Here is a 22,354-nt window from a genome sequence, read left to right as displayed (position 1 = left end):
CGCTATCGACTCATTTGGCCTGTGCTCAGGTTGTATTCCAGGTGCAAGTGTGTGTGACGTGTGTTTGTGCATTGCAGAGTGAGCAGTGAGGGGCAAACAGAAGAGGAAAAAAGGTGTCATCCCACATCACTCTCTCCCTCATTTTCCAGTAAGTTCCCACTGAGGCAGAAACAGATTTGAAACATGGTGATTTGCTAGCGTAATAGTCACATGGAGCCTCTTCTTTCAAAGTGTGCGTGGCAGCCCTTTATCAGAGGAGTTGAGTCCAAATGCATTCACATTTTTACCTTTGTCAAGTGAAGCTTTTAATGACTGCAGGGGTCTTTGAGAGCTATTGTTTGAAAATAAATGTAGAGGTTTGGTGAAGCTGCCAGAACCCAGACCTTCACCTTTTAAATCACATTAGTAATGGTGGTATGTGTGGTTGCTGGACAAAATGAACTTGAAATATCATCAGGAAGGAAAAATAAATCAAGATATGTTTCCTTCCGGTGGCTCAGTCTGAAAGCCAGGATAAAAGGCCCAGGGATAAGAGGGGGTCAGATCTGGGTTGCATTTGTTATAGCAATGAATGAACAACAGCAAAAATCCATTCCTGATCCTCAGAGCTTGAAGAGAGGTCAGATCAGCTAAATAACAGGGGTTCTAGACAGAAAGAAGATTTCTCACAGCCCGGCCAACCTGGGCTCTAAAGCAATTGAAATGGACTCCTGAGAGCTGGTGGGGGGACCCTAAGGAGGGGCTTGAGAAGAATGGGGAAGAGAGCCCTGTGTGTTGGCAGCTGGGGTGAAGGGCTTAGCTTAAGGCTTCAAGCCTTTGCATCTTAAAATTTAACTTTTTTCCCATCTTGCTCTTGCATTTGGAGACCCACAGGTCTTTTACAGGAAAACCTCAAGATGGAACAGCTGTTTTTTCAATTTGGCTTTTTGGGTGGTAAGGAACCAAGCGCTGCCTACATTACCTGAGGAAAAAGAAAGAGTTCTTCTGGGACGCATCTGGATGGAAAGGGAGGTGTTAAGGAAGGGGCAGCTGGAACAACTGCTTCCTTTCTCTGCCGCGGCCTCACGGCCCTCCTCTGCCCTCTCAGAAGTCTCACGGCTCCGTGAGCACACCCGCTGCATTCTTCCTTTGCTACCACCTGGATTTCTAGGCACCTTGTCCGTTCTTGAGCCCTGCGTCCTTGGCTTGCCCTCGCCTCATCCTAGCTGCGCTAGTCCTGACTCTTACCGCTGAGCTGCACTTACCAACAGTAACTTAACTCATCCCCTTAGCACTTCTTATTTCAACGTTCCAAGAAAGGATGTCTGATTGTTGACTTCTAGGTGCAGGTAGCCGTGGTCAAAGAGCAGAACCATGTAGTTTACCATAGAGTCATGCGGGCAGCAGAGGCTGTGCGGACGACAGTGTCACTTGAGAGGATCTGGCTGAGACGGTACAATAAATGCCTGATGCCTCCAGCCCCACAGGCAAGCTAGAGTCTCAGGAATGTACCCTAGATGGTTTTGGGTGAGTGTGATCAGACCAGGTTCACCTTTGGGTAATCAGTGTGATCTGGATATGGGCATGGCAGAAACAAGAAGTAGAAGGGAAGGAGCCAATATGTGTCAGTAACCAACTAGGAGTCAGGCATTTACAAGGAAAAGCTCTGGAGAAACTATTTAGATTTCCTAAGATTCCGTTTTCTTTGCATTAAAATAATAACGTCCACCTCTCTCTGTGGCCATGAGATCAAACAGGAGGTTATGTGTGAAACATATGGGACATTAAATATTTGCTGGTGGAACAGCATGGTGTGGATTGAGAACACACATGACCCAAACAAAATTTAAAACCCAGGCTAGCTACTCACTAGGACTCACTAGGGCCACCTTGAACAAGTTAGCCAACCTTTCTGGGACTTGGTTTTGTTATTTGGTGAGATTAATAGGAGGGAATGGCATAGAGCATGTTCTCAATAAATATTTGGTGGTATTATAACTATTAATGTTCATTTCATATTGAAATAATTATGTGTAAGAGACTGTCAGGTAGAGAATGGGAGTAAGGAATTATTTGGGTCGTGGGAAAGCAGTGTATATAGGCATGGAGGTGTGGTTGGAAAACAGAGGGGCCCAGCGGAGTTGAGTGAGATTATTGGGCAGATGGAAAGACTGGCAAAGACTACTTCATGAAGGACCAGGGCAGCAGCGTTGGCACGCAGTGTCTTGGATTAGGGAGATGCAGAACTGTGGTACAGTCAGCCCTGCAGAGGTCTGTCTTCAGGCTTGCCATCTTCAATCCATTCTCCCCGATGCTGCCAGAGTCCTCTTTCTGAATCTCAGATTTGAGCATATGGCTCTCCAAACAGAGCGCACCATATCTTCCAATCCCTGCAGGATAAACTTCAAACCCCTTAGCATGGCATTTAAGGCCCTGAGGATCCTTCCAGGATTCTGTCCCTGCTACCACAGCTGTGCCACAGAAAGCAGTTCTCCCATTCCTGCTGCTTTGTTTCTCCAGCTGTACAGTCAAAGCCTTAGGAAGAGGCTAGGGATGGATGGAGACCAGGTGATATATATACCCACACCTCAGCTGCCAGGCAGCCGGGCAGGTGAAACCTCCATTGCCATCTTTCAGGCAAGCATGAAACGCAAACCACTTTTTCCATACCCCAAATGTAAATGGTGGCTGACCTTTCCAGGGACGTCTGAAGTAGAAAGTTCCACTATACTATGTTGATTTTGTAGGTATTTTTACTACTTGTTTCCTATTTGCCTTTACAAATGAATAAAAACATATTATTTACATCTAATTTACATAGAATATTATCGATAGAAATGGCCAAAATAACAGAAATTTGGTAATGGCTTAAACTTTACGTGATTAAATGTATTACAGGTGAAAAAAAATGGGTGAAGTTGAAAAATGCGAAGGTCAACTGGGCAAATGACAGTTTTTGGAGAAATAACCCAACAAAACCATCAAAGCCTGAAACTACATATGGGAAAAAAATTGACAAAATATTGATGAGTGAATAAAATTACTTTGACAAAATTTATAAATGCAAAATTGAAGGAGAAAATTAGACTTTGTGTAAAAAATGGCCCCCAGAGAAAACTTACTATGGTAGAAGCTACCACCATTCAGTTTGGTGTGGATGGAAAACAAATCAATGGATGAAAGCTCTATTATAAAATGTATTTGGAAAACACTGGATATTCATGGAAATAATTTTAGTACGATAAAAATGAAGTTGGAAAATATTACTAAAAATTGGTCGTAGAATTAAAATGACATGTATAATATAATATAATATAAACAAATACAAAAAAATATACAATTGAATTTTTAGGGAAAATTCACCAATATTGATATAATTCTGGGGACATGTTTGTATTTTTGGATATTGATTTTAAACAATTTTAGGGTTACTACATTTTGATTGAATTGAACAGTTGTCGGCCAAAAATAATACCATTCATTTATTGGCAATGGAACTATTAAACTATTTATTAGAAAAGTGAATTTTGGCTGAAGTATTTCTCTGAACTGAAGATAAAAGGCAGGGATTTATTCATTTCTTCTGAGTTGATAATTAGATTCTGAGAGCAAGCTGCTATGCAATGTGCTACTGATAGGAGAGCACCCCCAACGGGGAGGACAGCAACTGTCACTCAGCACCACCCGGACGCTTATAGTAAAGCCTGTGTTCTTCAAAGGCACTGGGTGGTGAGCAACCCAATACAGCTTAGACTGAGCTTCTTGGGGTGTCCCAAAGGGTCTCTAACTCTCTTTCTTTTGTCATCCCCTTAAATAATTTCTCCTCTCTGTTGCTGGGAACATGAATATTACTGAAGGATCCTGGGGGTCTGCTCCCTACAGATAGCAAATGCAGTGCCATGCACACCATACAGGGCCTCACTGTTTTGCTGTAGGATGCATAGGACATCTCCTCAAGGTAGCCCCATGGACACTGCCTGCTGAGATCTGTGTCTGCATCCATTATCAACATCTAAAAGCATTTACTAGGATCTCTTTGTAAATGCTTCATTGCGACACTGGACACAATGAAGGGAACAGATGTGGTGGGCCAACCTCCAGGGGTTTGTAATCCAAGGCAGAAGGACAGACAGTGTGAGCACAGATGAGCGCTCAGGCATAACCTGCAAACCAGGACACAGGTATGACAGTTAGGATTGACACAGTGCTGGAACCCAGGCTGAGTTCCTCCTTCTACATAAGGATGCTTCTTTTTACCATAGGTTTCCCTCTAGGGCTCCTTTAAACAGCTGGCTCTCTTTGTGCATTTCTAATAGGATCTGATTTACAAAAAATGTCTTGAAAACAATTTACACAGCAGCATATTGACTGCCTATTGCTCATGACGGTGTATAAGAAGATGTGGTCAACACTGAACAGGGCAGTAAAGGAATATGGACGTGTATTTACATGTGAAGCAGTCCTAGGCATTCCTTCCATTGTGCATAAGCAGTTAAAAACCCTGATTCTTCCCTGTGCCTAGCCAAACACCTGGCATGTGGGAGCTGGCCAACTAATGTTTATAAAATGAATGAATGGATTAAAAACAAAATACCTACCCCTTTCATAGGTAAGATAGATAAAATTCATTTCTGTTTTCTACTTTTTCTTTCTTCTCTGCTCACCTCTTTCCCTCCCTTTCCACTCCTTTCCCTTATATTCTTCCTCCTCCTCTTCCTCCCTTTTCTCCTCTCCCTCCATCTTTTTTCCTTCTCTCCCTTTCCTTAACATGTATCATTTTACTAAGTATGTAATTTATTTTGGTATATGGTATATAATGAGCCCTTACACATTTTTCCCCAGGGTTTTGATAAATTCCCTGTAAACATTTACTAGATAGTCCTTCCTTTGCAACGAATTTAAGCTTCTTACAGGATAAGGACTTAAAGGGCAAGGATAAGGACTCTTGGTTTGCTAATCTTGATGTCTCTAGTACCTGCTGCAAGGCCGAGAACATATTATCTTATTGGATGTTTGACATTTTTGTGTTGCCTCATAGCACCTATTAGGGGCTGAGTTGTGTCCCTCCAAAATTCGTGTATCGAGGTCCTAACCCCTCGTCCTTCAGTATGTGACTATATTTGAAGATGAGGTCTTTAAAGAGGTAACTAAGTTAAAATGATGTCTTTAGAGTGGGCCCTATTCCACTGGTCTCCTTATAAGAAGAGGAAATATGGAGGTAGATATACACAAAGGGAAGACCATATGAAAACAAAGCAGACGGTCATCTACAAGCCAAGGGGAGAGGCTTCAGAAGAAACCAACCCTGCCATTACTTTCATCGCAGACTTCTAGCCTCCAGAACTGTGAGAAAAAATTTCTGTTGTTTAAAGCCACTCACTCTATGGTATTTTGTTATGAGAGCCTAGGAAACTAATGTGGCACCTATAAAAGTAATATCTTTTTATGTTAGGATCTGTGAGTTATCTACTTTATCTGACCATGCATTCTGACTTTGCCGTTTGAATATGCATATATTCTATCATTTCAAGTGTGCAACATATATATTGGAAAAAATAAAGGAAAAATAACAAAATGTTAATCATGGTTTATCTCTGGGTATGGGATTTTGGGTTAATGTATTTGTTTCTTTGTACCTCTCAATATTTTAAAAAATGTCTGTAATGAGCATGAGTTACTCTTCTAAATAAGGAAAGAAACTATTTAAGCATTATATGACGGTGTTAGGGTATTTACAAATTGGTGTCCTGGCTATGAGTCACAGGTGATGTGTATGTGTAGATGAGTTTTGCAGTCTCTGATGTTCCTTATCCATTTCTGAACTGCTGTAGCTTAGGTTTATTCTGTAAAAATGCTTGTTTCTGAAAATAATGATTTGTTTGGATAACTCCGCACCACCCGCTCTTTGTCTTTTTATTGTACAGTTGAAATGGAAAGGCACTGCTCACCTATACTGGCATAGTTCACACTTCTGTTCTTGCCACTGACAGCACTATTTGCAGCTGCTTTTTTTTTTTTTTAGCCTTTTCTAATTTCCACACTACCACTTATTGTATTTCATTAAAACTGGTTTAGAAATGCAAGGCATATAATTAGATTGAGAAATATGCTATCGATTTAGCTTCCCATTATGATGTTATCACATGCACAAAAAGAAAAGCCATTTGGTACAATCATTATGATTAAAACCACAAAAGAGGTCTATTACATCAGACTTAGTTTTCAGTGCCTGGTGTGGTATAAAATATGAGAGAGGGGTTAATCCGTTTTTATTAGAGCGGTATATGTCATGTATCCATAATGCCTGTAGGCTAATAATTTCAAATGAATCTTCAGTAGACAAGAGGTTTTTCAGGAAGTCCTATTAAATAAAAGTACATCAATAGTTAAATATTCTGTTTTTAAGGTCGTTGTGGATGATAATCCTTTTCTAGCTCTGCCCTGCGCCAAAGCACATTCCCCAAGTCTGTATAAGGCAGAGTTTTATTGCAGGGATACTAGGAGAGCAAGCCGGGCTTTTAGGGACGTTATTTCAGTCAGTTCTTACAAAGCCATTAAGTTACCGGCCCAGGCTCATTGCTAGTAGTTGACAGGATTTTAGTCTTCTTCACCTCAAAGGCCATGAGCTTCCTGCAGTCGTATTCTCTTTCCTTTTGTTGAGTGATGTTGAATAAGTTATTTAATATTTCTTGAGACTTTGTTTTCTCATTTGCTAAACAAGGATAATAATATTTCTTCTTAAAGTGGTTTTGACAGTTAAATGAGTTACTATCTGTGTAAAACTGAGCATCCTGCTTGGCATTTAATGCCAGTAAATGCTCTGGCCCTTTCCATCTGGTAATCTGTGATAACTGGCGGTTGTTCCCATTTGAAGGAGAGATACTGATATTCCTTACCCCTGCTTATACAGGTAAGGAAAATACAGGTAACGGGGCACCTGGATGGCTCAGTCATTAAGCTTCTGCCTTTGGCTCAGGTCATGATCCCGAGGTCCTGGGATCGAGCCCTGCATCGGGCTCCCTGCTCAGCGGGAAGCCCGTTTCTCCCTCTCCCACTCCCCCTGCTTGTGTTCCTTCTTTTGCTGTCTCTCTCTGTCAAATAAATAAATAAAATCTTAAAAAAAAAAAAAAAAGGAAAATACAGGTAAAGAAAATCACAATTTCTGATATAGAAAGATCTTGTTTATTAATTAGAATGGTCTGGGAACTAGGTATAAAGATTATTTTATGGCTCTATTTCTAAAGTTTTTTTAATAGACTTTATTTTTATTTTTTAGAGCAGTTTTATTTTCACAGCCAAATTGAGAGGAAGGTGCAGAGATTTCCTTTATATGCCCACCACATGCATAGCTTTGCCCATTGGCAACACCCCCCACCAGAGTGGTACATTTGTTTAAATTGAAGCATCTGCGTTGATGCACTAACACCACCCAGAGTCAAAGTTTACATTAGGGCTCACATTCGATGTTGTACGTTCTAGATGTCGGACGCATTTACAGTGACGTGAATCCATCATCAGGGATCATACAGGGCAGTTTGACTGCTCTGAAATTACCCTGGGTTTTGCCTGTTTGTCTCTCCCTTCCTTTTAACCCCAGGTCACGACTGATCTTTTTACTATCTCTACAGTTTTGCTTTTTCCAGATAGTCATATTGTTGGGATCATGTAATATGTAGCCTTTTCAGATTGGCTTCTTTTCCTTAGTTCATTTAAGGTTCCTCCATGTCTTTTCACTGTTGGATAGCTTATTCCTTTTTAGTGCTAAATAACATTCTTACACTAGAGTTAAGTGGTTAACAAACCATTATATTGCTGTACTGGAGTATTCTGAATTTTACTTATTTTACCTTTACCAGTGTGTTTTATATTTTCATATGTTTTCATGTTGCTAATTAGCATTCTTTCGTTTTCAGCTCGAAGAACCTCTTTCAGCATTTCTCCTAAGGCAGGTCTAGTATGGATGAATTCCCTCAGCTTTTGCTTGTCAGAGAAAGTCTTTCTTGCTCCGGTTCTGAAGGACAGCTTTGCTAGGTTAAGTATTCTTGGTTGGTAGGGTTGTTTTTGTTTTGTTTTTGTTTTTGTTTTCTTTCCTTTCAGCACTTTGAATATATCATCCCACTCTCCTGGCTTGCAATGTTTCCGCTGAGAAATCAGGTTTATGCAGGTTTCCTTGTATGTGAAGTTTTTTTTCTCTTACTGCTTTTAAAATTATTTGTTTTTAATTTAAACAATTTTATTATAATGTGTCTTGGAGAAGATCTCTTTGAGTTGAATTTGTTTGGGCATGTATGAGTTTCATGAACTTGGATGTCAAATCTCTCCCCAGATATGTGAAGTTCTCAGCCATTATTTCTTTAAATAAACTGGAGGGGGGAGGGGGGACGGGGTAGCTGGGCAATGGGTATTAAGGAGGGTATGTATTGTGATGAGCACTGGGTGTTACATGCAACTAATGAATCATTTAAAACTACATCAAAAACTAATGATGTACTCTATGTTGGCTAACTAAGCATAATAATAATAAAAAAACTTTCTTCCCATTTCCTCCTTTTTTCTGGTACTATAAAAATACATAGATTGTTTCTTTTCATGGTATTCTATAGTTCACATAGACTGTCTTTACTCTTTTTTATTCTTTTTCTCTTTATTCTCTTCTGACAGGGTAATTTCAAATGATCTCTCATCTACGTCACAGATTTTTTTGTTGTGCTTAATCAAGCTTGATATTTATACTCTCCATTGTACTTTTCATTTCATTCATTGTATTCCTCAAATCCATAATTTCTGCTTGGTTCTTTATGATTTTGGCCTGTCTTTTAAACTTCTTGTTTTGTTTGTTATTGTTTTCTTGATTTTGTGGAATTGTCTTTCTGGGTTTTCTTAGCTCACTGAGTTCCCTTAAACTATTTTGAATTCTTTTTCATGCAAACCACACATCTCGATTTCTTTAAGGTCAGTCACCGGAAAGCTATCATATTCCTTTGGCATATCATATTTCCTTGATATTTCATGTTCCTTGAAGTCTTATATTGCTCTCTTTGCATGTGAAGAAGCAGTCACCTCCTCTAGTCTTTATTGACTGACATCAGGAGAGAAGTATCTTCCATCAACCCAGTTAGGGATTCGGAGACTTTCAAACCTTTACAATATGCTGCTCCATACTTTTTCCTTCTTATGGGGGAATTCTTAAAATTGTGTGCCTTCTCTTGACCCTGCAGAACAGGGTCAGGTGCTGACAGCCTTCCATTTGCTTTTCCTGGAATGGTGCTAAATGCTCAAGTTTGTGTGTTTTCTTCCAGTCCTACAGAATTAGGCCAGCTTTCTGTGCATACTCATTAGCTATCTGCAAAGGCTTGGTCTTGTCACTCTCAGGGGCACACACAAGGATCCAGCCATGGGGTAGAGTGTGTGTATGTGAGGCACACGGAGTGTTGGGGGCACCCATGGGCCAGTTGGGGGGATCTATAGGCAAGATGTCCCTACTGGCTCACAGGCAGACTTCCTAGTGGAGTCTTCAATGCAATTAGTAGTACTGCATCCCTTGGATGCCCTCTGAGGGGCCTGGCTCTTGTTCTCCAGCCACCTCCTGCCACCCCCAATCCCGGTTGTGCAATACATCCCAGTATACTGGATTGGGCAAGAAAGGAGTCTATGTCTTTGGCAGCATCCTGCATAGCTTGGGAAGCCAGATGCTCATTCACATTCTCACGTGTCTTTGTGGGAGAAGTCATGGGCCTAGAAGGTCTCTTTTGGCACTGAGCTGTGCCACCTTGAGGGAGGGGTGACACAGGCAAAAGGAAACTACTCCTCTTACCCTCTTCATTATGTCCAATAATGGATTTTTTCCCCCAATGGCATGGAATGCAATTTCTCTGTTGGACTATTGGACTTCCACAAAGGCACTCTTGCCCCTGGGTGATTGTCAAAATCAGTGTTCTTTGGTGGTAAGATAGTAGAAAACTCCTATTTTGCCATATCGGTGACTCATTCTCCAATAATCACCTTTCATACTCGTGATAGAGCTACAAGTGTATAAGTTGTGTGGCACTCACAGTGATGAGTTCCTTGGGAATGAAGATATTGTACCTCTAGGGATGATGTTACGGACTGAATTGTGTCCCACCCGAATTTGTATTTTGATGCTCTAGCCCCCAGTGTAACTATATTTGGAGATGGGGCCTTTAAGAAGGTAATTAGGGTTAAATGAAATCACTAGGGTGGGATGCTAATCCAGTAAGGGGTAGTGTCTTTATGAGAAGAGAGAGATGTCAGGAGCGCGCATAGAGAAAAGTCCATTTGAGCACACAGCTGAGTAAAGAAGGCTCTGGAGAAACCAACCCTGCCGGTCCCTTGATTCTGGATTTCCAGTCTTAAGAACTGTGAGAAAATAAGTACATGCTGTGTAAGTCACCTAGCCTATAATATTTTCCTACGGCAGCCCTAGCAGACTAATACAGATGGCATCTGGCCTCTTTTACCTTTATGGAGGCTTCAAATCTTATTAGATTTGTTCTCAAAAGTTTCAATAATTCATGCCTTTTATAATGGTAAATATTCATGTTTATTTAAAGAAACAGTTGTGTAGATTAAATTAAATTGTTAGGATTCAAAAGCAGGATAGCTTTTCATAGGACAGAAGAGAGCTTGAGAAGGACAGGTCTGAAAAATGAATAGGCAAGTGGGAAAATGTGCTGTAGAGAAAGTACCAAGTTTTATTTTTTTTTTTTCTGACACTAAATGTGAACCTGATATATTTGTTCTTTTGCACATTAATATGAGCAGCAGCAGGGCCACAGCCACATCCTGAGGGCCTTTGAGAGGAATGAAAATGTGTGACAAGTCATTTAACAAGCAAGAGGATCACACGTTCCCAAAAAGACATTAAAGAACTTGCACACAGGCAAGTACATAGTATTTACTGAGCTGTACCTCTGTGTTGTGCCAGGTGCTGAGCCATTTACTAAGAGTTTTTATAGAGTTTGTATTAATAAGGATAGCATTTTATTAATTGGGCAATTCTAGCTGTGATACCAAAGAAATGCCAATATGTTAGTGGGTGAACTTAGGAGAAATTTATTTCTTGATCTATTACAGTCCAAACCAGCATTCCTGTCTAGTGGGAGTCTCTTCTGTGCGGTGATTGGCAATCAGAACTTCTTTTGCTCAGTTATCCTTGAGGTCCTTTCACTTGGAAGAAGGGGGGAAAGATGGAGAAATACACTGGCTGCTTCACCACTGGGGTTCATGAGTGATGCTCTGTACTTCTTACATTTCATTGGTTAGAACTAGTTACATGGTACCATTCAAATGCATGCTTTTTCTTCAGTTGTGTGGATTTGTCACTGGAGGGTAGTTGTTCAGACAGGTACTACTGAGTCCCCTCTAGCACAAAGCTAGAGCCGTGTTCCTGGGTCTCATTAATGGAGTACGAATGGAAGTGACTTATATCACGTCCGGGCTGTGGTGGTTAAAAGTGGGCATCATTTTTCGCCCTGTTGTTTCCCTTCCAGTGATGATAAGGTGCTGGGGCATGGCAGGGCCCCAAAACAAAGGAACCTGGGTCGCTGGATGACCATTTAGAAATGTTTCCATTTCATTCACCATGACTACTTTCATTTTATTGCAGGGAACGCAGAATACACTTTTATTAAGTCTCTGAAATGTTGGGATCTCTTTGCTACAGTGGCTAAGGTTACTCTAACAAATCCGCATGACCTCGTCTAGAAGCAAGAGAGGAGGGGAGATAGGATCTCTGGTCTATACAGTCACTTCTCAATGAAAAATGTCTCAATACTTTGGAAATAGGAGTACAGCTTTGACTGTCTACTTAGCCGACTCTGCCCAAGCACCTTTCACAGTGCCTGACATTGCTGAATGAATAAATGGCCCATAATTAAGTTGATGCCTCTTTGGGGGGAAGCTCTATGGAATTGGTGTAGCTATTAAAGACTAGCCACAGTACTTTTTATAAACATCTTGAGTTATTTATATACATTAATTCATTTAACTCCAGTGATAATCCAATGAGTTAGATTTCATTTTACTTCACCCATTGACTTGTATGTTGTTCTTTCTTCTTGAACTGTGAGCTTCTTGCCATTAGGATTAGTGTCTAACTTTTCCTTGTGTCCTTGGTGCCTGGCACATAGCAGGGAGTCAGTGCCTGTTGACTGAAAACATGCATGGACAGGTGGGCGGATAGATACTGGTTAGTATCTGCAAGTTCAAGTACCCAAGTACATGTCATATAGGACTTACACGTCCGAGCTGAGAGGCAAAACAGAGTAGGAAGAGGGTTTTGGAAATAGACATGTATGCTAGGAGCTAGGCAGCTGATCTTCAGTTGGGAGAAATTCTCCAGTTGGGAGAAATTCCAGTCAATACATTGAAACACAATTAGGAATATAAATTTGGTGCTAGAGTCCAAGCAAGCGTTGAGTAAATTTCCAGAGTTAGGGGATCTAATTGTCCTTTAGATGTTCTAGGCAAGTAGTCCTGAATCTTTCAGGCTACATATTTCTCATCTATAAAGTTGCTAATTTAGTAAAAACCATGTATCTAAATGCTTAGTTGTCTAAGCTAGAAGAGCAATCAGAATTTCCTGGGTAATGTCAGCACTTTTTAAAAAAAGCATCAGATGCACAGATTTAAGTTAATCTTCCTCAGTCTGGTTTATCTCATCATCAGTCTTAGAAGGTGCCCTTCTTGTGTTATATTTTAGTACTTTCTCCCTTCATCTCTCTCCCTACCTCTGCATCCTCCCTCTCCACAATGGCCACACAAAAGGTCTGAACCACCTGCCCCGCCTGCTGTGTGAGGATACAGGCATTAGAACCTGGAGTCCGCTCCTCACACGACAGTGGCACGCTGCTTAGCCTCTCTGTGCCTCAATTGCTTAATTTGTATATGATTATTTGATGAATAAATAGGTTAGTATGTCTACAGCATAAAATTAGTGACTGGCATAAAGTAAGTGCTTATAAACCCTTGAAAATATATATATTGTTTATGTGTTCAAAACAGAGATATTTATAGATCCGTAAATATCATTGAGTTTACTTTCATCGCTGTTAAGGCCTATGGGTTTTGACAAATGCTCCCTGTCATGAATCCCCCACTATAGTCCTAGACGGAAGAGTTTCACTGCCCTAAATTCCTGTGCTTCACCTAATCAACCCTTCCCCTCTACAGATCCTGGTGTCCACTGATTTGTTTTCTGTCGCTCTCATTCTGCCTTTTCCAAAGTGCTATAAAATGGAATCATAAACTATGAAGTCTTTCAGACTGGCTCTTTTCCCGTAACAATATGCATGTAAGAGTCATTGGTGGTGCATGGCTTGATAGCGTATTCCGTCCTGTCACTGACTACTCCATTGTATGAATTGGCACTGTTTGTTTACCATTCACTGACTGAAGGACACCTGGGTTGCTTCGAAGTTTTGGCAATTATGAATTAAGTTGCTAAAAGTATTTCGATGTAGATTTTTGTGTGGACCTTGCATCTATTTTTAAAATTAAAATTGGCTTATATTTTCATTTTCTCATCTGATTTCTGTATCAAGTGTATATTAGCTTCACAAAATGAGTAGGGTTGTTTTACCTTTTTCTATTCTTTTTTTAAAGATTTTATTTTATTTATTTGAGAGTGAGAGACAGAGATAGCAACAGAGATAGTGAGAGAGAGCATACGTGGGGAGGAGAGGGAGAAGCAGGCTTCCCGCTGAGCAGAGAGTTGATGTGGGATCGATCCCAGGGCCCTGGGACCATGACCTGAGCTAAAAGCAGACACTTAACTGACTGAGCCACCCAGACGCCCTTCTTTTTCTATTCTTAAAAATAGACTTGTTTAGATTGGAATATTTATTTCCTGAAAATTTAGTAGAATTCATCTGAAAATCTGTCTATGCTGTGGCTTTTTAGGTGAGCAAGGTTTTTGGTTACTATTTCATTTTTAAAAAATGATTATCGATTCATTAAAATTTTCTAACTTCACATGTGCCAGTTTGGACATTTTATATTTTTCTCGGAACATGTCAGTTTTCTGTAGGTCCTCAGAAATCTTGTTGTTTTATAAAAATTTGTTGTCTTATAAAAATCTTGTTGTTTTATAAAAAAAAGTCTCTACTGTATCTGAATTTATTTCTTTTTTCCTTCTGTGCGTGTGTGGGTGTGGGTGTGCATGTGCGTGTGTATGTAGTTTCTTCTGTGTTTGGCAGTTTGTTCTTACTAGAGATTTATATTACTAATCTTTTTTTTTTAAATTGTGGTTTGCTGTTTATCTGTTTTTTCTTTTTCACTTATTTCTACGCTTTATTATTTCTTTCTTGTTTCTTTGTGTTTATGTTAATATTCTTTTTCTAGCTTCTTTTATTGTGGTAAAAACAGGTAGCATGACCTCTATGCTTGTAACATATTCTTAATTGTATAGTACAGTACTGTTAACTATATGCATATTGCTTTACAATATTTATAAGATGCTTACAATATTTACAGTATTGCAGATTTCCAGAACTTTTTCATCTTGCATAACTGAGACTATACTCACTGACCAGCAAGTCCCCATTTCCCACCCCCCATCCCTTGGCAAATCACCATGGTGTGAACTGCTTCTATGAGTCTGACTGCTTAGATTCCTCATATAAGCGGAATCAGACAACACTTGTCCTTCTGTGACTGGCTTTTTTCGCTTAGCATAATGTCTACAGGGTTCATCCATGGTGTAGCCTATGACAGAATTTCTTTCTTTTTTAAGGTTGAAAAATATTTCATTGTACGTTTATGTTACATTTTGCTTACCCATTTATCCCTGATGGACATTTATGTTGTTTCCACCTCTTGGCTATTGTGAATAATGCTGCGATGAACACGGAAGTGCAAATAGCTCAAGATTCTGCTTTCAGTTCTTCTGGATAAATACCCAGAAGTAGGATTGCTAGATCGTGTGGTAGTTCCATTTTTAGTTTTTTGAAAAAGCTCCTTTGTGTTTTCTGTAGTAAATGCAGCATTTTAAATCCCCATCAACAGCGCACAAGGGTTCCAATCTCTTTCCTCTCTTGTCAATACTTCCTTTCTCTCTTTTAAAAATAATGGCCATACGAACAGGTGTGAGGTGCTATTTCATTGTGGTTTGATTTGCATTTCCCTGTTGATGAGTGATGTTGAGCATCTTTGCATATATCTGTTGGCCAACGGTATGTCATCTTTGGAGAAATATCTATCCAAGTCCTTTGCCCACTTTGAAACAAATTATGATTATTATTTTTGCTATTGAGCTGTAGTCTTTTAGCTTATTAAATGCTTAGTTTATTTGTTGTCAGTCTTCCCTATTTTTAAAAAAGATTTATTTATTGATTTTAGAGAGTATGGAAGTGGGGGGAGAGGCAGAGGGAGAGAGAGAATCTCCAGCAGACTCCCCGCGAGCATGGAGCCCAGGACCTTGAGATCATGACCTGAGCCAAAATTAAGAGTTGGATGCTTAACTCACTGAGCCACCCAGGTGCCCCAAGTCTTCCTTATTTTTTTTTTTTTAAGATTTTATTTATTTATTCGACAGAGATAGAGACAGCCAGCGAGAGAGGGAACACAAGCAGGGGGAGTGGGAGAGGAAGAAGCAGTCTCATAGCGCAGAAGCCTGATGTGGGGCTCGATCCCAGAACGCCGGGATCACGCCCTGAGCCGAAGGCAGACGCGTAACCGCTGTGCCACCCAGGCGCCCCAAGTCTTCCTTATTTTTTAATTAATGTACTCAGAAACTAAAATTTCCCTTTTAAATACTTCTACAGTTGTGTCTCACTAATTTTGTCATGTTGTTCTTATATTGTTTTTCAGCTCTGAATTTTAACAGTTTCTTTCTGACTTCGTATTAACTCATGGGTTACTTAGTAGTATTTTAATTATAAGGATCAAGAAATATTAAAGTTATTCTTTTGTAAATATTTATGATATTACAGTAGTGTTATTTTAATTATTAGAGAGATAGGATTATAAAGTTATCTTTTTGTGGTTTATTTATGATATTATAGTATTTATCATCATAAATCTGATACTCGGGCATTCTGCTCTTTAGCATTTGCTTGGTATAAATTTCCATCTATTTACTTTTAACTGTTTTGTTTCTCTTCAATTTATTTATTTAGTTAGTTTTTATTTAAATTCCAGTTAGTTACTATACCGTGTATTATCAGTTTCAGGTGTACAATATAGTGATTCAGCCGTTCCATACAACCCCAGTGCTCATGGTAACAAGTGCCTTCCTTAATCCCTGTCCCCTGTTTCACCCATCTCCCCACCCACAACCCCTCAGGTAACTAGCAGTTTGTTCTCTATAGTTAAGAGTCTGTTTCTTGGTTTGCCTCTCTCTCTCTGTCTCTTTTTTTCCCCTTGTTTGTTTTGTTTCTTAAATTCCACACGAGTGAAGTCAAATGGTATTTGTCTCTCTATCTGACTTATTTCACTTAGAATTATACTCTCTTGCTCCATCCACATCATTGCAAAGGGCAAGATTTTTTTTTATGGCTGAGTAATATTTAAATATATTTCTTACATTCAACGTATTGCTGGATTTAAAAAATTATTCTGAAAATCTCTGTCTTTGGATTAGTCAGCTGAAGCTATTTTCATTATTATAAATAATGAAAACTTATTTCTACTATATTATTTATATTTCCTAGCAGTCATATTTTCTTTTCCTGCCTTTCTTTGCTTTTCTTTCCTCCCTCCCTCCCCCCTCTCTTTCCTTCTTTCTTTTCCCCCTCCTACTCCTCCTTCCTCTTTATCATGATTCCCTTTATGAACACCGTACCTTTCTGTGCAGGTCCAGAAGTTGTTTACTGTTCGTACTTATATGTAAATGATAATTCAACTGGATATAAAATTTAATTCAAGTCCTTGTCCTTCAAAATAAAAGTGTTATACCATTTTCTTCTTATATTCAATGTTGGTATTGAAAATTTTAATATCAGTTTGATTCCTCTCCTGTTTTAGGCAAATTGCTTTACTCTCTGGAATTCATTTTTTGTCCCCTTTGAGAAATGGGTGTTTTGGATATTCTTTTTACTATATGTAGGCATATACAAGTCTATTCTGTGTCAAACTCTATGATCCCTTTTAATTTGAAATATTGCAAATCTTTTTATTTTGGCAAATTATCGGTCATTGTTCTTCAAGCATGTTTTCCCCTCCTTTTATTTCTCTCATTTATTTCTCTTATTCCTCTCATTTAATGGTATTACCACTAAATACTGATAGCTCTACATCTCTCTTCTGTATCTCAACTTTTTTTCTTTTTATTTAAAATTTCTTTTTTTTTTTTTAAAGATTTTATTTATTTATTCGACAGAGATAGAGACAGCCAGCGAGAGAGGGAACACAAGCAGGGGGAGTGAGAGAGGAAGAAGCAGGCTCATAGCAGAAGAGCCTGATGTGGGGCTCGATCCCAGATCGCCGGGATCACGCCCTGAGCCGAAGGCAGACGCCCAACCGCTGTGCCACCCAGGCGCCCCTTATTTAAAATTTCTTAATACCTTCTGGGATAAGTCTTTGACTGGATCTTCTGGCCAGCCCAATCACTTTTAATTCTATATTCTGTTATTCGGCCTACCCATTGAGTTCTTTACTACAGCAATCATGTTTTTATATCCACGTGATTATTTTTCATGGTTGTTTATTTCTGGTTTGTTTTCCCATTATGCTTCTTTTCCTCTCTGTAAATATTTAATTATACTTTAAAAAATTATTGCTCTATTTGTTTCATCTATTCTGCTGCTACTGTTATTATTGTGTCATTATCTTCCCCTATGAGCTAATTTTTAGTATTTGTGCCACCAAAGCGAGCACTTTCCCTGTGAGCTAATATTTCCTTGGAACTCTGTTACTTTGGTCACCAGTGCGCACCTAGAAGAAAGTTGACATATGAGCCCCTGCTTGTGATTTTCCAAATAATTTTCTTGGGGAGCTGGTGGTGGGGAGTTCCCCTGGAGTTGTAATCTAGGCTTAACCAGGGCCTATTTTGCTCTCCCTCTGTGCCTGGGGGCACTTCCCTTAGTGCATCTTCTATAGGACTGCTGTGTTCTGAAGGTTGTCCCTCTGTGCTTTGTTGCCCAGCCCATGGAAGGGTCATAGAAGGGAGATGAAGAAATAAGAAGAGATATTGAATTGGAAAAAATAAAGTAAAGGGAACATTCATAGATAATATTGATCACAGTTCCAGTAGAAATAGCATGTGGACCAGATCAGACCTGTATTTTGGCTGTTTCCCAGCCTGATGTCCATCCCGCTTCCCATGGGAGTCTGTGAACATCTTCCCTCCCTCCCTCCCTCCCTCCCTCTCTTCCTCACTCCATCCCTCCCTCCTTCCTTTTCTCCCTTCTTCCTTCCTTCCTTCCTTCCTTCCTTCCTTCCTTCCTTCCTTCCTTCTTTCCTTCCTTCCATCCATCCATCCATCCATCCATCCATCCATCTTCCTTCCATCTTTCAGGAACCCAGAGTAATTACTGGGTCTATTATCTTTTGCTAACTTCCATGAATCCTGCTTAGAACACTATGTGCTTTAACCTTTCAAAATGCAATCATTTTAGAAATTAGCCAGAACATATATTCCCTGGGCTCGTTAGCTCAAAGAAATGTTTTATATGCAGGAAAAGATTAAGTTGTAATATGTTTCATGCCGTAGAGAAGGAAAAAACTGAATGTGTGAATCTCTTGCTGGCAAATGATGCTTTTGAGTAAGATAGGGAAAAAGATTAGAAGTGAGGTTTTAAAAAAACATTGCTTTGAAAGCAGGTGTCATATACCACCTCCTTCTCCTAGTGAGTATAATTACTTGGTTTTCAGTGAAGTCTGTGCTTCCTAAGTGAACGGAGAAATGTGGAAGACATTTCAAAGAGTTTAGCTGTTTATTTTATTTATTTATCTCTTGGTTGTCTTTCCTAATCACAGAGAAACCCTTGTCTGATTAATAAACAATTTCTGGCTCTGTTTCAGAATCTGGCTGCAGTGCATTTGCTATTTGATATCTGGGAGATGTGCAACATGTTCACAGTGAATTCTCCAACTGAAAACAGTAGAGTTCAAATAAAGTCAATTAATTCACAGAGTGAATGGATTGAAGCCCAGAATCGCGTGTCTTGTGGAGGCCTTTTTGATTCACTTGCCAAAAGATATCTGTTTATAAATGCATTAAATGTAACTATTTGGTACTATAGCAGTTACAACCTGATGTGATTTTTTTTTCTTCCTGTGTTATGGCTGATCTTAGATAATTGAGTTACACTTTACATACATTTCAAATCTTCTTTCTAACACCCTCCTTCTCCCTGTGATTCACTCACATCTTCCTGCTTTAACACAGAGATCTTTTCTCTCATTTCTTCTTGTTCTCTCCCTCGCTTTCACTTTCCTCTCTTCTTCCCTTCTTGTTTCCCTCCCCCATTGTCTTCTTCCAGTTCTCTTTCTATCCATGCTTTCCTTCTTTATCTTACCAACTTCCTCTTTCCTTTCTTCTTTCCCCTGCTTCCCTTTCTGCCTTCCCTCGACCAGCTTTCTCACCTGGGGTCCCTGAACCTCCCGCCCTAAAGGGGCATGAATGCAGTCTCTCTGAGCACATCAAGAGCCTCGTTCTCATGTGCTTCTGTTTCCACAACCCCCTCGCATGGTGTGTCGGGGGTGGCTCTCAGCAATGAGTGTTCATTGTGGCTCTGGTTCTCACCTAACTTGCCGATGTGCCTTGGTCCTGACCTATAGGTGGGTTTTTTTTGTTGTTGCTGTTTGATTTTTTTTTTCCACATTAGATTCCTCTTTTTCTGTGCCACTTCCATACTATATGTGAACTCTGGCTTACCTCTTAGCCTGCATAGCTATTGATAGAACATCTCTTTTTAAGTCTCATTTTTTAATTTGGGTGCTGTCCTTGATGCAAAAAAATAACAAATCAGTATCATATTCTGAAAGGTCTGGTAATCAGGATTCTGAATAAGTCTTTACTTTGGCTTCAAGTATAACCACCTGCCTAGAGATTCCTGTAGCTGTGTCCTTCCCGTGATATTACATGATACTGGGTTCCTTCTTGTACACAGGTCCAGGCTCCACCTGCCCTGATTCCACCCTCCCCGGCACTGGATGTTGAACCGTGGGACACTCTAGTAGAGACTGCCAGACAAGATGCCTCTGGTCATTCCTGCGTCAGCACCGTCTCTTTTCCTCTTTTAGGAGATCATCCCATTTGTCTTCCTCCTACCATCTCTTTACCCCCAGTCCCACATATGTTTTCTTCCTTCGGTAGGAAGATGGACAAGAATTTGAAGCAGGAGAATAATTAACCCCTCCTTTCTCGAATTATGATTTTCTTTTGTTTTTTTAACCAACCTTAATTTTTTCCTTTATTCTTTGTTCTTTTTCCTATTAGTATTGCTTTGTTCTTTTCTTCCTAGTATTGCTTGCAAGCATCTCATCTTCCCTGGTCTTTGAACATCAGAGTTCATGATCCCTTGGGACCATCTTCTCACCCACACCCTTTCCTGCTCTGACCTCATCTGTTCCTGCTGTTTCATAAGCCATCTTAATGGTAGTATTGCCTAGTGATTTTTCTCAGTACATCTAGGTTTGTTCATTCTGTGTGCTTAATGTTAATGGACCCGTGTTCACAAATTAGTAAAGTGAATATCTTTCTTGAGGGATTTTGTGAGCTTTCCATGGTATAGTGTTTGCAGAATTTCTCTGTAAAGCTTGAAACACTAAATAATAGTGGCTAACTTTACTAAGAAAAATCTGTATTTCAGCAACTCCTTTAAGCATTGTTTTGCTTCTTTCAGAGAATCATCACAGCTTCCCGTTAGCAGAAACTGCTTTTGTCCCCGTTTTATAGATGGCGTAACTGGCACTGAAAAGCAGTGTATTATTTGCAGCATTAATTTGGAGGAAAAGGGACCAACTTTGTCTGATTTAAGAAAAAGGAATTTATTAGAGGAATCATCAGGTTGATTGGAAAATCAGGTTCAGAAGATACCAAAAACACTACCCAAGGTCAACCCCGGAAAATTGGTTCATAAAGGAAAACATCGCTTCTGCCAAAATAGAACCAGCAATTAGAGGACCCTAGAGACCAACAGCTGGAATGTTATTTTGCAGTGGTAACCTCCAGAGGAGAGGATTCTCCACGGCCCTGCTTCTTTGGGTGTTGAGCTAATGTAAAGCCCACGGTGGACGCTGCTGATGGGCGGGTTCAAAGGCTCAAGTCCTGTCTGCCGAGGAGACTATAAAAGTGAGCGTTCAGCCCCTTGACCTTCTCTGGTAAGAATCATGCTCTGCTCCAACCAAGATTTATAAGGTAGAAAATATCCCAAACATGCAGGAGGAGTTTCGATAATAAGTAAATTAAAAGAATGGCAAGTGTCCGTTGCAAGAATTTGCCCAAAGTCACAACGCTAAGATGTTGAGGGAGGGTTTGCTAAGACCCAGGGATGAACCACTCTGCTGTGCCGTCTTCTGCGCTAGAAATGGGAGCAAGCGGAGAGAACTATTTAGGCAGAAGCATGGAATCCTAAAATACAAGTGGTGACAGCCTCCTTAGAGGTGATCTTGACTGGAATTCCTTTTAGACTCCCCTCATCACTCCCTTGAGACGCATTGTCTTCATTAACCCAGGTTTGGGTAATGCCATTCCAGCAGACTGTGCTGCATAACTTTCACCACTGCTGCTGCTTCTTGGCATTGGACCTTCTGGTTTGGCATCTCTCTCTTAGATTTCTGAGTTTTGGCTTATGTTGTGTGTTTGGCTCCAGTGACTGTTTCCCGCTAGATAACATTTCATTTTTGTAAGTATATATGTTTTTTAAACAAACATATAGTGAACTCCTCTTATCTCTCAGGCTCTTTCATGTATATTATGTTGTTTATCCTAATTAACCCTTATAACAAATTTGCAATGGAGGCACTATTCCCGTGTTCCAGATAAAGACACTGAGGTTTAGAAAGATTAATTAATTTTCCCAAATTGCCACATCTTATAAATTTATAAATGGAAATCTGGGATTTAAAGCCAGTGTTGTCTGACATCTGAGGATGTCCTTAGTCCAACATGTCATCTCACTGTATTTTCAGGTTACTCTACCTCACTGACCACTGGTGACAGAACAGAATTATTTCACGCTCAGAGGGCTCCCCTTGACCCCCATTCCCTCCACCCAACACCTGACGTCTTGCTTTTTTAAATCCTTTATGTTGTAAGACATTCTTAATATGTGAGTGGTGAATATCTATTTTTCATCTTCCTTTTGGATAGCAACAGGGGAAATGAGATTTTTCCAGAAGCTGTTTGAAGTAGAAAGTATAACTTTCAGATGTGTTAATGAGAACTTCAATCCATCCACCCTTATACCAT

At 39.8% G+C, this 22,354-nt stretch overlaps 1 pseudogene; it reads right to left on the bottom strand.

Annotated features, from left to right (window-relative positions):
- Window positions 1-2,160: 2,160 nt before the first annotated feature.
- LOC148109149 (small ribosomal subunit protein uS15m pseudogene) overlaps window positions 2,161-22,354 on the bottom strand; it is a 154,530-nt pseudogene continuing 134,336 nt past the window's right edge.

The sequence above is a fragment of the Ursus americanus genome, chromosome 12 (genome assembly GCF_024610735.1).
Source record: "Ursus americanus isolate L20-20 chromosome 12, mUrsAme1.1.p, whole genome shotgun sequence".
Lineage (NCBI taxonomy): Eukaryota > Metazoa > Chordata > Mammalia > Carnivora > Ursidae > Ursus > Ursus americanus.
This window is presented reverse-complemented; position numbering and strand designations above follow the sequence as displayed.